Here is an 18310-nt window from a genome sequence, read left to right as displayed (position 1 = left end):
TGGAAGATAAACGTAGTGCAGGCTGTCTGCAGCATGAGGTCATTTAGCAAACATGTAAGTGTTTAGATCGCTAGATTAGATGAACAATAATTATGAGCAACACTCAAAGAGTGCCACATATACACTGCAATCAATGAGAGATTCAATTTCTGTATTGTCTATTTGAACCCTATAAAAACCCTGCTAATATAAACGCTGTTTACAGTGGAACGTTAGCTCTTATTGCAAACTGTGCATTATGCTGCCTATATGAATTTGTTTCAAAAAGCGGTATATTTATTTTTGGAAATGGCATATTTGAAACTTGTTGAAAAATATAGGTGAAGAAAGATGTGTCTGTCTTTCGTTTGAGGGCCTTTTCATTGTGAATGGAATTACCAGGATTTAATTAAAGAAAATTACAAAATTGCAATTTTATCTCGTAGACACTACCAGGGCCTTAATTTCTGTTGTAATAAATTTAAAGTTCAGTCCTACCATACAAAAGTCTTAAAAATCAGTATGCCTCTATTACGGGGTGTCACAGTGGGTAGCACTATCGCCCCACAGCAAGAATGTCACTGGTTTGAGACCAATCCAGCTGGGTTGGTTGTCATTTCTGTGTGGAGTTTGCATGTTCTCCCCATGTTCACGTGGGTTTCCCCCACAGTCCACTAAAAATGTGCTATTGCCTATAGTGCATGTGTGTGAATGCAAGAGTGATTGGGTGTTGCTTGGGTTGCAGCTGGAAGTGCATACACTGCGTAAGACATGCTGAATAAGTTGGCGGTTCATTCTACTGTCACAACCCTTGATTAGGGGCTAAGCCGAAAATAAAAACAAATGCATGTCTCTTTTAATTGTTTAAAAATACTTACAAAATAAATGTTTTCCTGTAAATTTAAATATTGATGTTAACCAGTCAAGTGTATAAACATAAAATAGGTACAGAAAAAAGGCTCAAGCACAAACATTTAAATAGATTACATGACAATTACAAACTTTTGGAATGAAAGAATTTTAACCATGACAGATTAAACAACTACTTTGATGGAACTTCAACAAAACAAGGTTGAATGTGCTATTTTTATTTTATTGTTATGCACTGAATTCGTGATTTTTTTTTTTAAAGTTGATTTAAATTTAAAGGTAATATTTTTATTTTGTGGCCTATGACATGAATAACATTCTACTCATAGCAGTAGTACTGTGGTTTTGAGTTGTCATATTGAAAGGATGAAATTTTAAGTAGCTCAGAGAAACAAATTACCATTTACAAGCCTTCTAAAGGAAAAAAAGTGGTAGCTGGAGTAATAAACAGCCATGTGCAATATTACTTTTTCTATTCTTTTGAATGCAGTACAATATTTTTTTGTGTGTCCATAATGTGCAGCTTTATTTGCATCAATTTGATAAGGAAAGTATCATACAACAGAAACAAGCCCTAATAAAAATCAAAACAAATTTATACAGAAACTACACACATTCAAAACTTTTAGAAGTAAGGTGCAGAAGAACTAACGCCATTATATATACATATACACACACACACACACACACACGCATACATACATACATACATAAAAAAAAAAGACCATCTTTAAAAAACAAAATTCCAATTATCAAATTTATTGAATAAAATGTCAAGTTATAGAGCAGCCCAAGGATGCAATCACATGCTTTTCTATAGTGCTTCACATAAAGCCACTTGTCAAAGCAGATTGCAACACATTCAGTAGTCTTAGGTTAAAACTTATTGCGAGGAGGTGAAAAACTGAAGGAAACCAGGAAACTGGACTGGGACTAGATTTACACAGTTTTCTGTCCTTCTTGGTGAAGTAGCAGGACACAGTTTAAGTTGGCCATGAAGATCTGATTGGTCTCATCACTGATAGGTTCTTCTTTTATGAATGTCCTCTGATTGTATAGCACTGTTGTGATTGTCCTCCGTGCAGATCGATCATCTAGGCTGGCTGGACAAAGACAAAATCATAGATGCCATTCTTCTCTCAATTGTTTTCAAGAGGGTTCCTTTTCAAGATTAAATCGATAAAGCCCATTTTATGGGATTTGGACTTGAAAATCTTGCTTTAAAATTTTGGAACAGTGGCGTTCGGTCTATAAGAACTGTATCATTAACACTTACACAAGAAACTAAATAGTGTATGCAGTTTCATACATGAACATCAAGCTGCTGCAAAATTGCCCACACCTGTAACTGCCTCAGTTTTAGTCTAGGTCAAACAGCTTAGGCTCCAACATACTGACAGACACCAGAGCATCAACAACATGACCAACTAACAAGTACCGATAAGCTTGAAGTGTGTTTATGGACGTGTGACTTACCAGGGTTACAGTCTGCAAACAGAGAGCATATAGCACTTTGGAGATGGTGAGTGCTAGACTCCAGTTGTCCTCCTTATTGTAGTAGATCCTCTTGTGAAAAGTGACCTGTCAGTTAAGAATATGACAAAAGTTTATTGAATACAAAAAGAATCATAAGACAACCTAAGAGATTTTTCAGTGATTATCGTAATAAAAATAAAAATAATCTTTAAAAGTGGAAGTATAATGTGGTTTCCACCAGTATCCACCATGATGGACAACCTGGGCAAGACAACCCAACTTAAATAAAACTTTCAATTAGCGTGTTAAAAATTAAATCAGAACATAGCTCACAACGCAAGAGCAAAACCTGAAAGACAACACTGTTAGCACAAGGGCTTAAATACACAGACACTATTAAGTGTAATGAAACACAGGTGATAGCAATTAAAAAGAGCAATAAAGGATTTGCAGGAAACAAGAATATAACAAATGAATTGAAAATGAAAAGTCCAATAAGATTCACAAACACAAATATGCCTGCCTGATCTCACGAGAAAATGTAAGTATTTTACATTTTGCCAGTTTAGTGTTCAGTCGTAAGAAAATGTACGATTTAAAAAAAAAAGCGTGGCACCTAACCCCACCCCTAACCCCAACAGTCCCTGGGGGATTAGCAAATCGTACTAAATTGTACGAATTAAGCTATGGTCACACTACAGTTTGTGTGTGCGAAATTCTGTCGTATGGCGCTGCGAAAAGGGGCGGGATTAAACAAGATTATTAGACATTAAAAAAAGCGAGCGATTTCTCCATGTTTTAAATTTCTGTCCAGAGAGGTCATGTTTTGATCCTCGATTGGTCTCAGGCAGTCAAGTGATGCGATTTTGCAGGTCAGAGTTCACCAAGCTTGAACTTTGTACTCTGCGTTTTAAGTCTGACACATTCGCATGCGTTTGAATGGAAGTCGATGGGAGGAAAAGCCCAGTGTGACCGTCAGAATTTTGCACACACAAACTCTAGTGTGACCGTAGCTTTAAGCTGCGGTCACACTGGGCTTTTCCTCCCTTAGACTTCCATTCATACCCACGCGAATTCGTCAGACCGGAAACGCGGGGTCATGCGTCAAGATTCGCAGGTGGTGAACTCTGACCTGCGAAGTTGCATCAGTAGACTGCATAAGACTAATCAAGGATCAAAACATGACCTCTCTGGACAGAAATTTAACACATGGAGCAATGGCTCGCATTTTTAAATGTCTAATCATCTTGTTTTCGCAGCGCCGTATGACAGAATTGCGCACACACAAACTTTAGTGTGACTGTAGCTTTAACCACTAAATCAAAAAGTTACGAATTGCAGTGAGATTGTGTTGAATATGCCAATTTCTGTTCAGAAGTGTTCTTCCCATGTGCACTAATCCCTTCAAAGTGTGACAGCTCGAAGGTATAAAGGGTGTAGGGGTCAAAAAATTATTCTTTTTGGAACACACTTCTGAGATATATAATAAGACAATAAATGAGGTGCCTTTGTTGCACTTATAGTGTGCTATTTAAAACACAAAAAGACATGCTTGAGGACCAGGACATACACACATACACTACGGACAATTTAGCTTATCTAATTCACCTATTGCGCATGTTTTTGGAAACTCCACAAAGAAATTCCAACTGGCCCAGTCGGAACTCGAACCAACGACCTTCTTGCTGTGAGGCAACAGCGCTGCCCACTGTACCCCTGTTTTGCCCCTGCATGTATACCAATTAAGATGTACTTACTAATTTAACTTTTCTCTTTCATCATGGGTTCAGGTAGTGCCCTCTATCATGAATCCTTTTGCTATTGTTTACATTTGGAAACATGTTAACATATCGTAGTCAGAAACATATTGTAATCTATGTTTTTTGGACAAACAGTGAAGCCTTAATCTTGAGCTGGTGAGCTTTTCCCCATTACAATTACGTTAGGTCAGTTGTTTTGTGTTCACATGAGTGTTTACAGTACAAAAAACAAACAAACAATTTTTTTAAATAGCTCTGGAAGTGTTTACATATAGGATAAACAAAGACATACTGTATAGAACAGTGGTTCCCACCCCCCCCATGAACATACAAACATTGGAGCCCCCCCACCATGTTTGTGTAATATTAATATATAATATTTATAGAAAATATAAATTAATCAGTTTCAACATGTCTTGGCCTTTAATAAAACCAAAATTTAGGTAGACTTTGTCATACTGTCTAATCTTTTTCTTCGCCTCTGAAGAATCACTGCATTTACGTTTCTCTGCCATTTTTGTTTTGATTTTGCCTTTATGACATGTTGGACAAGCACATTGCGCGAGTAAGCAAAATTTAAATAATTATTTAAAGTTATTTATTTTAATTTTTTTACTATTATGTTGGAATTTTAAGCATGTTCTGATTTTTTTTTTTTTGGTACTTATAAATACATATATAATAGTAGGGCTGCTCGATTATGAATCATAATCACGATTACTTTGGTCATAATTGTGATCACGATTATTCAAAATTATTATCAGTTAAAGTCAAAATTATTAGCGCTCCTGAGAATTAGTTTTTTATAAATATTTTCCAAATTATGTTTAACAGAACAAGGAATTTTAACCGTATTTCCTCAAATATTTTTTCTTCTAGGCTTATTTGTTTTATTTTAGCTAGAAGAAAAGCAGGTTTAAATATTTTGAAACCAATTTAATTTCAATATTATTAGCCCCTTTACGCAATATATATTTTTGATTGTCTGCAGAATAAACTACTGTTATACAATGACTTGCCCTATTACCAGCTTTTGAACTACACTTTAATCTAAATGCTTGTATTTTGAAAAATATCTAGTAAAATATTATGTACTGTCATCATAGCAAAGATAAAAGAAATCAGTAATTAGAAATGAGATATCAAAACTATATTTTAAGAAATAAGTAAAAAAAAACTTCTTTCCATTAAACAGAAATTGGGCAGGAAAAGGAGGGCTAATAATTCTAAGAACATTGGCAAGAAGCACAAGGCTGTCAGGGCATAGCCTTAACAGATTCTGAACATTTTAGTATGTGCAGCGAAGACAGTATTCTCAAATTGTCCTCAGATTCCCTCACAACACTTTATATTGTCAGCATGTCTTCATTGTCTGATTTATTAAAACAACGCTAACTTTGAGGACCAAGGATTGGAGACCTTCATTTGTATATGCTGTATCCTTCAAGTCAATGCAGAATAAATGAGCTATTCTAAAATATTAGATTTAAGATGCATAGTATGCACTCCTAGTAAGTGTTTCATAATCCTTAAATATGAAGGCCAAAACACATCAACAACAAAAACAACAATAATAATCCAACAATGTTGACTTATTTGAAATTTTACAAATAAATTAAAGAAGAAGTTATAATTAGCAGAGTTTATGAGGATGGAAATACAATTTATCTTAGAGTTATCTTTGTTTTATTGACATTCACAATGTAGACCCAGTAGAAATACATTAATATCAGGTGGATGTTTGTTTTAGGCATTAACATTTGTTTACAGTCTGTGAATATGGCACTGAATATGGCAAAGTCAGTATGTTTGGATACCAAGAGAATGACTGGACTGTGGACCACTAATCTATTAGGCTAATTTCTTGAGCTGTTGTCAAATAGCCTAAAGGGGAGGTAATGGAGTTTCTATTATAATTTGGAATCGATCCTAAAGCAACATGAACAACAACATGAAAAACTTATTTTTGGATGATTGGAAATTCATATTGCTGTTTCTGTGTGGTTATTTAGTATAGTAATTATTACAGTTTATTTTAATCAAAATGTCATTCAGAAACACATAAAAACTGTCCTCTATTGATCTGCAGGACTTAAGTCTTAAAGAACCCATATTATGGGTTTTTGAAAATTCCCCTCCATGTAGTGTGTAACACAGCTCTAAGTGAAGTGAAGTATCCAGCTAAGGCTTAAATCTGTAAGAATACAGTGTTTAAAACGGTTGATTCATCTATAAAAGAGTCGACTCATAGTGCTTCAAACGAGTCGCCTTGATACCGATTCATTAGGTGTTTCGCCATGACGTACGAACGAAACCAAGTTATTCACGTGCACGCGCAAACCTGGGAGATTTCAAACCTGAGGCCCCGCCCTCTGGCGCAGAAACCCAGAGACACACACACACACACAAACATGCCGGTGGATTGAAGTCACACTGCAGATGGATATATTGAGTCTCTACCCAAAGATGAAACCTCAGCATTATAGCCAAGCAGTTGGAAACTACTGGAAACTTCTGGAAACTACATGCTACAAAGAATACTTCATCAGCGTTTGTTAAAGGAAGGATCAGTAAAGAGTAACTTACTGATGGATGTCAGGATGGATTTTTCTTCCTCCATTTCTCAAGTGTAAGTACGTGCGATTAAAGTTGCCTCGTTGACTCTAGCTTGCAAATGTATTTAGTTGTGATTTGTTACTTGTAACCGCGTGTACTGTATCAGGTTAACTGGCTATATTCTCTTATCGCGTGCAAAGTCACGTTAAAAACGCGACGCGTGCTGCTTTATTAACGGAGCTACGTGGACAAGGAGTAGTGTGTGTGTCTGTGTGTGAGCGCGCTGTCGTCCGGAGGTGTGTGTGTTTGTGTGTGTGTGTGTGTGTGTGTGTGTGTGTGTGCAATATGCGTGTGTGTCTGTGAAAAGAGCAGAGTGAGAAGCTAGGAGCTCCCTCAACTGTTTTTGGAGTTTTTGCTCAATAAAATAGTCGCCTGTATTTTCAAGTCCATAGTCTGTATTTACATTGACCCACTGGCAGCTAAAATCCACGCCTACACTATCGAGCGTGTATGAACTGTGATTACTTTTATATTGCTGATTAGCTGTTTGGCTTTTCACTCTGACTGAAGGCAGTAGACCAATCGCAACAGACTGTCATTGGTCCACTCAGCGCAGATTAGCTTCGCGCTAAGGAGGGGTTTGGGAACAAAGAAATCACTGGACGATTCATACGGGAGTCGCTGGGATAATTTGGTAAAAATAAATGCAGATTATAAGACCACGAAAGTGTTTTTTGACCTTGCATGCATATTAAACTGTTGTTGGAGACCCTTACAACCAAGATATGACCCTATTTCATGTATAATATGGGCTCTTTAAACTCCACTCACTGCCAACTTACTTTTATCTCACTTCATAATAGGAAAACGATCTGTCACCATTTTTTGCATAACATTGACATGCTTTCCTTACAAGATAAAAATTTGACATCATTGTAATATGACATAATCAAAAACATATTTCTTACTGTCTGAACAGAGGTTCAAGAGAGTGTTTGTTGGGAACCACCATTGTAATTTCCTGGAAATAAGGAGTGTCAATATTACAGTGAAAAACATATCATTCTTGATTTATGATTAATGTTTTTTTCAAAGATGGTTCTGTCCATAAACACAAATAGATTATAACCAGACTAGAGTAACGAGAACTGTTTGTAACGGTCATCGTGCTCAGAGACTGTTTTTAACTTCCTCTGCTTCTGTGTGTGCAGACAGGAAGTGTAAGAAAGGATTTCCTTTTCATCATCATTGTTTCAAAAAAAAAAAAAGAGAAAAGGCTGTTTAAGTGATTTGCCATCACAGTTCAATATTTAATTTAAAGCAAATGATCTGTAAAAGGTGCAAGGAGAGAGAGAGAGAGAGAGAGAGAGAGAGAGAGAGAGAGAGAAAAATTAGACCAAATTTTATAACATTACCAAAAAAAAAAAAAAAAAAGTGGCACATTTTAGGTGAAAATTCAACAAAAGACACAAAAACAGCTTGATATGTATCATCCTGCCACAAAGTAAGACTGTCAGCCTGTCGATAAAACAAAAGCAAGATAATTTCTTTAATCTGTTGTACAAAGTTGTTTTTATATGATTGTTTGTTTCCAAAAGATAACATAATGATGTACAAGAGACATAATTGGGGAAAAAAAATTCTCAGCTATCATTTACATTTGAAAACAAAGTGCAATGTCCAAAATTATTTATTCCCTTTGCAAACTGTCACAGTCATAAAGAAATTCCAAAGTTCTATAATATTCCAAACAATCCAAGCTGTTCCAAAACATCCTAATCAGTAATTCACTGAGAACAGCTGCTTTCATCAAACCATTGAAAAACTGCTATTCTCTGCTGTTGGCTTGTGAACAGTCATGGCTATGACAAAGAGGCTCAGAAAAGACTTGTGGCAACTCACATGTCAGGAAAGGGCTCTAATACCCTATCTAAATATTTGTAAGTTCCAGTGACTTCAGTCCAAAGTATTATTAAAAATACAAAACTTTCTCCAGTATGAAAAATCTCACAGGATGTGGTTGAAAGCCAAAAGTGACACCAGTGCTGGCTAGTAGCCTAGTAAGAGAGGTAATAACAGAACCCAAAATTCACCACCAAGGCCATCCCCAGATAGCATACAAATGTGGGCACTGCGGTATTCCTTTGGCCCAGACAAAAAATGTAAGCCTGAAGTGGCTCGTCTGTACAATGGCAAAGGGGGGCCGAAGATTCAAACTCATATATGGGCCATTTAAGACAAAGATTTGGCATTTATGGCAAAATGTAATCTGATTGTGGCCCATGTGGAAAATGATAAATTTGGCCCAAATGACGGAGGACAAATGTGGGCCATAGTTGGCAAAATAGCGGCATAGTGATTTAAGGGTAATCTGGGTCTAAACCTGAAGTGGCTCATATGCGTAAGTGCAAATGTGGCCCAGTTATCTTAAGACATATGTGGGCCACTTTTGGCAAATATTTGGCACAGTAAGCTCTGGCTATTGCGGTTGTGGGCCTAATGTGGCCCAGAGAAAATATAGCAAATATGGCCCAGTTATTAAAACATATGTGGGCCACTTTTGGCAAATATTCGGCCCAGTAAATTTTGGCTAATGCAACCGTTAGCCTATAGTGGCCCATAGAAGATATATGGCCCAGTAATCTTAAAACATTTGTAGACCATATTGACTTAAGTCACCATCATGGAGAAAAGTGTTTGCTTTAGTTGGGCTCATAGCCCTGAACCTCTTAATAAAAAAAATATTTTGGGCTCCTGTAACTTTTAAGAAACGTGAAAAGTTTTTTTATTACAACAAACAAAATAAAGTGAGGCACAACCCGTGATGAAATAATATAATTCACTGATGTTTACCAATATTTGATCAATTATTAGAAGTAATAGGCCAGATTTGGGCTAAAACAAAAGCAAACTGTAGCCCAGAATAGGGTCAGTTCTGGTTCATTTGGTTGAATTCTGGCTAATATGTAGTATTGCTCTGGCTTATTTATGGCCCAGATGTGACAAACAAGAGCGGACCGCCCTAGAGCAATCAATCCGTTCAGAATGTGGTCCAGATGTAAGTGTCTGGTGTGGGCCAGATCTGGGCCATAATAAAAGCAAACTGTGGCCTAGAATAGGGTCAGTTGTGGTTCATTTGGTTGAAATCTAGCTGATATGTGTTATTTCTATTGCCTAATTGTGGCCCAGATCTGGCAAACAGAAGAGGACTGCCCAAGTGCCATCATTCCATGCGGTATGTGGGCTGGATGTAAGTATCTGGTGTGGGCTGGATTTGAGCCACATGAATTTTGCTAGCTGGTTCCTCATAAATCTGGCAGACAGTCCAATATACACACCGTTGGGGTCCATGGACACAGACCAATGAAGACACCACTTCTCCAGAAAATGGACAGTTAGCAGATGCTCATTTGGACAAGGAAGACTTCTTGTTTTCTGTTTTATTGTCAGATAAAAACAGCAAACATGTAATTGTTTGGCCACAATGTTGTAACCTTCATTTGGTGTTAAAAAGAAGCCTTTAAACCTAAGTAAGCCATCCCCACTGTCACACATGGTGGTGGGAATCTATTGTTTTGAGGAGTGTTTTACAGATGTTGGACCAGGGAACCTATATAGTAGCAGTAAACAGCACCATGAAAAGGGAGCAATACAACAAAAAAACATCAGGTAGTCTGCAAAGAAACTTGGCCTTGGGCACCAGTGGACATTTCAGCACAACAACCCTAAACACACATCAAAAGTAGTGAAAAAGTTGTTAGGAGACATAAACATTAACAGTGGCCCATCCTGACTTAAATTCGTCTGAGAATCTGTGGAGGGAGCTAAAGATCGCAAGAGACCCTTCAACCTGACAGTTGGAGTTGGAGCCATTGAAGTTACAGCAGATATGTACAAAGAAAATGAAATTAGATCCTGAAAATCAAATGAAATTAAAAAAGATCTTTTCAGTGCCTAAAGGCTTGTTTCAGCAGTTCAGCTATTGTTCGTCCTGATCTGTGAGCAAAAGATCAATGTTTGAACAACAATAAGGCTTGGAGATCCATGACCCTGCTGTACATTACACATCTTCTGACCTTTCTATAAGCTCAAACTAATTGTAACTGTAACATGTCCCCATTGGTTCAGGCATTGTTGCTTAGCAACCACTCCCAAGGGTATGAAATATCCCTGTTTTACTGCAGGGGAGGATTTCCATGGAAACAAAACCAATCCTGACATGGAAGGGACAGGATGGGAATTCTGACTCTGTTCAGAATGACGAGAGAATGATTGGGGCCTGCAGTAATATAAAAACAATGGCAAAGCCACAGACATACAGGCAGACAGGCAATATCTGGAATACTGGGAAAAAGGTTTGCTTTCACTCCATATGTGATCACATGCATACACATTTTTATTGTTGTTAGCTTGTGGATAATGAATTTAGCACCATTTCTTTTTTTTTAGACTATCCTCAACGACAAAATGAACAGTGGCTTGTTGTTTTACATGCTGGTCAGACAGACAAAAAATATCTGAGACCACACTTTCTAAAATTTTAGCACTATATACATTTCTGGAGATCACAAAAATATTTAGCCTGAGCTACGTGTGGCTGCATTTCATCTTTAAAATAAACGCTACAGGGCGGTATGATGCCGTTCATTTTCTTGCATACCAGCTGACCACTTACCTCCACATGGATGGCTTTTCTGCTGTTTCCAGTTTGTCTGGTAGCTTGACATGTATTTCGGCGGACTTGAGACACAGCGGATTGACCGCAACAACAGGGTTCCAGTCCTTTGAACAATGGTTTCAGAAAGCAGGTAAGACAAAACAAAAGCTAAAAAACAAAAAGGTAAATAACAGGGCGAGAATGTGGTAAAATCTAAAAAAGTGGTAAAAGTCAGGGGGCTTTTTCTGGATTGTTTTTAAAACAGTGCGGTTGGGTTTGGGGCAGGGGGTGGGCAGGTCAATTGGTGCTTTTAAAACACTATTGTTTGGGTTAAGAGAAGAGAGGGGGGATGGTCGGTTGGTCAGTCAGTCATCAGCGGCCGCTGGTGGATTCACGTGAGTAGAGCCGGTGTGAATGGCTCTTACGAGAGAAATTTGAAATCTGAAAAATTGTACACAGAGACCTCAGGTGGATTTGTGGAAACAGAAACAAGCGTTTTAAAACTCGCTCATTTTGAGGCAGGAACCGGCGGACGTGCAACAACTTTAACTATGAGGTAAACTCAAAACAAAACTTTTCATCTGGAGCTCCTTCACAAAACTCCACACTTGTAAACAATCGCTCCATCGGGGTCGTGCCATTCGCGCGGCTCTCAGTCCCGCCCTGACTCATCAGCGATACCTAGCCGACCAATCACAGAGCTTGCACTACGCGTCGTTGCGACATGTAGTTACATTTTTTTGAGAGGTGCACATCAGCGACGGCCACGGCGTAGGGCTATGCGTCAACGCTGTAGCATACGCGTGCGTTTGACGCAGAAGTATAAATCAGCCCTTAGGTGACATGAGTAGAGGAGTACCATTTTGAGGGAAAGCAAATATGAAATGTAAAATGTCTGACATCGAGCACTCCTCCTGGTCTACTTTAGCTAGTCCAGAAACACATCCTATTTGAGAACATACAAGCGGCCCATGGATATAAGCAGCATTTCTGAGAGCGTGGAGCTCACTAACCCTAGAGCAGCAACAACTTTGGGTTAGGATGGCAAATCATATAACACTTGCCTTAGACAGAAAGTCCCTCCTGCTTGGCATTGGTCAGGGAGGGGCTAATAGCAGGTCCATCTGATCTGAGAACCAGGGATGATGCAGACAGTTCAGAGCAATCAGAATTAACAATGCTCTCTCCTCCCTGATTTTGTTCGACACTAGAGGCAGGATCTTTACTAAAGGAAATGCATAAGCCTGGCTAAAGTCAAGTACATCATCAGATATCCACACCAAGTGGACAGTGAGAAGAAAAGTGGGCAGCGCATGTTCTTGCTCCATGTGAACCCGTCCACCTCTGGTCTCCTGAAGTGGTCTTGAGAAAAGCTAATAGGACTTGAGGAAAGGATTGCAAAGAAGGGAATTCCCAATGTGGTTCTCCGCAATGTTGAGCGAAACTCTGAAGGGAACCACTGGCCCAGTTTTAGTCTTTCAACTGAGTTGAAAGTTGGGGTGTATGTGGGATACACATAATCAATGATACACAGACAATTTTCTACACAAATCAAAATTTTTACCAAAGTTAATATTATTAAATGATATTTAATTAGCTCATTAATATATTAACAACATCTATATCAAAGTACAGCAGAGTTCAGTTACTACACGTGGTGCCGGAATGATCTGTTTGTTATCAGTTCAGTAATAGAGAATTTAATAGAACATTTATTTTTTATATGCACTATGTTGCGAAGAGAACCAATTGCAGCCCTGTATGTTGAGCGTGTAAACACAATGGCTCGAAAACATGAATAAGAACTCACTCAACAATGCTCATAAAGCAGGCAGGGTTAATATTTACATTTGTTTATTTAGTATAAGGGGCTCAGTCCAAAGACATATAGGTGAATTAGGATGACTAAATTGTCCATAGTGTATGTGTGTGAATGAGTGTATATGGATGTTTCTTAATGATGGGTTGCAGCTGGAAGGGCAATCGCTGCATGAAACATTTAGTAGAGTTTTGTTTGATACATTCAAAAAGGTTTGTTTGAGCAGGCCAAATTAAAGGTACAATTCAAATATCTGACTCCTTGTATCAAAAGACAAAATTGCATTCTTGTGTTGAGAAGTCAAATATAAAATTGTGTATGGAATACATTGTCAATGCACTGTGATGCAACGAGATAAGGAATTGAACCAAATCAATGATATAATCATAGTGGCTGAACCAAAATGTGAGACCATTATAGGTTCATACCACTCGCTTCTATTGTATTTATTCTGCTTTTACAATTACTGCACTCTGTTGTTGTTGTGCAATTGAAGGAGAAGGTGCGGCCATCTATTAGTAAACTCATGCTGATGCAAAATTTGGTTCGGCAGCAAGACAATGATCCATAGCACACCAGCAAGACTACTTCTGAATAGCTAAAGAAAAGAAAAATAAAGACTTTGGACTGGGCTAGTTAAAGTCCCAACCTAAATGGAATTATAATGCTGTGGCATGGCCTTAAACATCTTCATGCTGAAAAACCCACCAATGTGGCTAAATTACAACAATTCTGCAAAAATGAGTGTGCCAAAATGTCTTCACAGCACGGTAACATAAATTGCAAGTTATTGAAAATGCTTGATTGCAGTTGTTTGTTGCAATTGCAGTTAATTGTTGTGCAAAGGGTGGTAAAACCAGTTGTTTGTTTTAGGCACTTTATCATACATGACTATATAGTTTTGTAGTTTGTTTTCCGCTAATAATGAAATTTAAAACCAATTTTAAATGTGTTTTATTTATTTTTTTCAGGAGAAAGTCTTGTTTGTTTTATTTAGTTAAGCCTTTAAATGTCACTTTAAGATGTATAGAAGTGTCTTGAAAATATCTAGTAAAATATTTAGTACTGTCATTGTGGCAACGATAAAATAGATTACTTATTAGAAATAAGTTATAAAACTTTTGTGTTTAGAAATGTGTTGGAAAAATCTCTCCATTTAACAGGTATTGGGGAAAAATAAACAGGGGGCTATAATTCTGACTTCAACTGTATGTTTGTATTTTTAAGATTTATATGTGTAGGTTATGTTACATACAATTTATAAAGTTATTTTTCATTCTGATACTGCAGCTGCATACAGTGCTACTCTTTGTTATCTAACTGATTAGCATCACTGTTGTATCATTTGGAAGTGTGAACTGACTGTCACTAATCCTAGGCCTTCATTTGTTTGGAAAGTGGCCAGAGTCAGTTTGGTTTACACTAAGCTGTAGCAGACTGGTAACAGAATCCCTGAATAACCAGCACTTTCTTTGTGTCCTACACCCCCCAGAATGCCCTGTGGGAATCCTACAACAGCAGCACTCGTGCTCATTTACTCACAACCATTAGTTCTGTGAAACCACATAAACATTTTTGCTCTTCGTAGAGAGTGAGAGATGAAAGAAAAAAGGTTTAAGGGCATTGGTTCAGTGAAGGGACGCACAAAAGGGCACATTAAGAATTCAAGAGCATTGGAAGCACAGTTCATTTGAGAGGCCTGGCAAACCTGGACGCCTGCTGAGACAATTACAGAGCAATTTGCACTCTGATACAGTGGGGTGCTTTTGCTCCCACTTCTTCTGGTTTGAAACATGTCTAAGGGCCTACTCACACTATACCATCCGTACCGTGCCCAGGCCCGTTTTCCGGATCGTTTGAGAAGTGTGAGTGCACTGAATCGGGCTCAAGCACGGTTCACTTGGCCGGCCCTGGCCCGGTTGGAAGAGGTGTGCCTGAGCGCGGATCACTTGGGCTTTGGCGCGGTACGCTTGTGTGTGAGTGCAAAACGCGCCAAAGCCCTGTAAGAATTGAAACATTGCAAATATTCTGATATCTTTGACAATTCAAAACATGAGCTGAAAACAGAGACTGGTGACTTCACAACCCACCAGGGAGGAATGCGGGAAAAACCAGTTCCTGCTGCATTTGCATCTGACTATGCTGAGACTCAGCTTCATCCCCCCAAGTCACACATATGGTCATTTCAATGTTTGAATGTTTTAGATTAACCAAACTGACTTTAATTATCATGTTTGATATCATTTGAAATGTCTCAGTGCGATTGGTACAATGGTCTCATTCTCTCAGAAATATACATAATCAGAACAATAAATATATAACTTCAGGCATCTTTTGAACCACTGTGAGGGGTGTGACTTTTACACTAAGTGTGAATGCCTTCTTTGTTATTCACACCCCCTTCCTTGAGGGAATTCTTGGATTATTTAAGGCAAGGTTTGAGAAAAACTCAGGGCGATTCTGCCTAACCAGATCAGCCCATAACATGGCTAGCTCCATGTTATGTATATTTCAAAGTCAGGAATGCATCTTTTTCATCTTGGAGTTATCTTTGATAATTTGATGTTTTGTATTGATCGTTTATGAATTGACTAATTGAATTGGCATAATACATTTACCTGACTAATAAATTGTTATGTTTTGAATGATTCAAACAGAGTTCGTGTTATTATCACTGATAAATGTTGTTGTCCATAGCACTACAAGCCACTGTACAGGTTAGTAACGGACTAAAACATGTTAGACGGAGCAGCGTGGCACGCTATTCAATGTTGTTAGAGATCCGACTAACAAATTGGCATTATTTCATGTATACTTGGACTGTAAAAGGCCAACTATTTAGAACAACAAAATATTGTTGAAACTACTTTAAATGTGGATATTTAGGCCTTCATCTACAATAGTATAATCCTGCGCGATTATTATTAAAATACTTTGTCTTGATTAAGTAGATAACAGATCCATGGGGACCACATAAAAATCTCCTAAATTGAGTAAGTAGTGTTCTGCCTTTTTAGGAGAGTGGTTAATCGCCTCTGTTTAATGACCAAGACTGACAAGCTTGTATTAAGAGATTGTATACCCGGCCGGTGCAAGACTCGAGATGCTATCGGAATCTGAGTAAATGAGAATAAGGTATAATAACAAATCAAAAGAATATTCAATCATAATCTAAAATAATGTGAAAGGAAACAAAATAATCTTCTCAATGTTTTATAATTGGAGTCAGATAAAACGAGGATAAACATATTAATATTCTTAACCATCTCATACTAAAATTGGAGTCAGATATGAGTTAAGTTTAATATAAATCAACATTGTGCACTGGAAAGACCGAACATGCAGTGAACCTTCATCCACCATTGGATACCGTCATTGGACCAACTGGCTGGACCCTACAGCCCGAAACTGAAAGCGAGAGGTGACTTTTAAGGGGTTGTTTCATATGGATTTATTAATCATTCTTACTGTTCAGTGATCGCAAATCACTGAACGCAAAGTGATCTGCCGTAGTTTATTAAAGACGCAAACCCCTCACTGCACGTCAGCTGCGCGCCTTCAGCAGACCTCCTCATTCCTGCAGCACAAGAGCTTTATGATTGTTTATGAGCGCCAAAAGTGGCGGATCTGTCCGGTGGAATATCTGACTGCGTGTCACCGCATCCCTAAGGACTGTTTGGCGAAATATTTGACTGCATGTCAATGCATAACAAACGACTGAAAGGATATAACTAGAGAAATCTCCACTGTGCTACTGGATTAGAGCGTATGGCAAGCCGTTTTAGCATTTAAACCTTATTCTGACTATCCATAAATATATTTAGATATATCTCTAATTATATTTTGACTTGTCATAATTATAATTCGACTAGTCAGATTGGAGATATTGGCAAATATATTATGACTGACTAGTCATATTCCTCCATTGACTTCCATTGAAAAATATTTGCAGATATCTCTAAATAAGTTTTGACTAGTCACAATTGTAATTAGAGATATCTCCAAAAGGAATTTTGACTAGTCAAAAATCCAATTCTAGATATCTACAACTGTAATTCGACTATTAGTAAATTAATTAGAGCTATCTTCAAATATATTTGTAAATATCTCTAAATATGACGAATTAAAGATATCTCCAGTGCCCGGTTTTTCAAAAGTAATCCACTGGGATTTTGGATAAGGGATTGGATCAAATCTTGACAATGGGTTTTTCAAAAGAAAAAACGGATTACATAATCAGATTAGATCACGTAATCTAATCTTGGTTTTGATCCGGATCAAACCTTTACTTTGGGTTTTTCAGACATTTTTTGTAGGATATGGATCACTTTGATCCAAAAAACATGGATTAAACTGATCCCATAAGAAGGGTGGATTTAGTGTGGATTTCATGCCCAAAATTTAATGAAAATTTTAAAAATGTATTAAATAATACTATATTTGGATCATGTGTTACCGGCTCCAGACCTAGGGGAATCTGGACCGGCACAAGCCAAATCACGCACAAAACTGTGAATGATAAGGAGACAGACACGTTATAGCATTGCTCGAGTGCAGTTTAATATATCAAAGATAATTACTTTTTTTTAAAGCTAACACATTGTACACAGTGTTCCAGAATAAAACCAAACATATATCAATAAGATAAAATTCAAATGTGTCATGGATATCAATACACATATTACTCAATGCAATATCAATACACAATATCAATACACACTCAATGTAACTAGATTTTCTCTGTGAACAAAAGGCATTAATACATTGAACAAAAATACTTTATACACTTGAATACACTCCTCAGAATACAGTCTTGGTCTTACTTTGAGATACTTAAGTAATATTACAAGAATTATTAAAATAATACATTTCTTACTCTATCTATAACTACTGGTATAAATGCAAAAATGATGCTAATCATTATAATTAATTCAATGTAACATTTTCCTTCACAACATTTCCAATTTACATTACATCAGCATTTATATTAACACTTGTTAATATATTTATGAGAAATACCGACAATTTAGGATTAAATAAATGTCACTTTTACTCATGTAATAACCCTAAGTTATTGAGAAAGCCAATTATGATGTTATAAAACCAAAAATCCAGCATTAAAACATTAAACTTGTACTATCACTTATTACTATTGTGTTACTATACACTACTATACAGCGTTATGCTTTCACA

At 37.3% G+C, this 18310-nt stretch overlaps 1 long non-coding RNA gene across 1 annotated transcript; it reads right to left on the bottom strand.

Moving 5' to 3' along the window:
• Positions 1-1592: 1592 nt before the first annotated feature.
• On the bottom strand, positions 1593-2676 carry LOC147832518 (uncharacterized). Its single transcript, XR_015945336.1, has 2 exons — positions 2326-2676; positions 1593-1952 (listed from the first exon to the last, which is right to left on the bottom strand). It is a non-coding gene; the product is annotated as an uncharacterized LOC147832518 (long non-coding RNA).
• Positions 2677-18310: the final 15634 nt, after the last annotated feature.

This window comes from Danio rerio, chromosome 19 (genome assembly GCF_052040795.2).
Source record: "Danio rerio strain M-AB ecotype USA chromosome 19, GRCz13ab, whole genome shotgun sequence".
Taxonomy (NCBI): Eukaryota; Metazoa; Chordata; class Actinopteri; order Cypriniformes; family Danionidae; genus Danio; species Danio rerio.
This window is presented reverse-complemented; position numbering and strand designations above follow the sequence as displayed.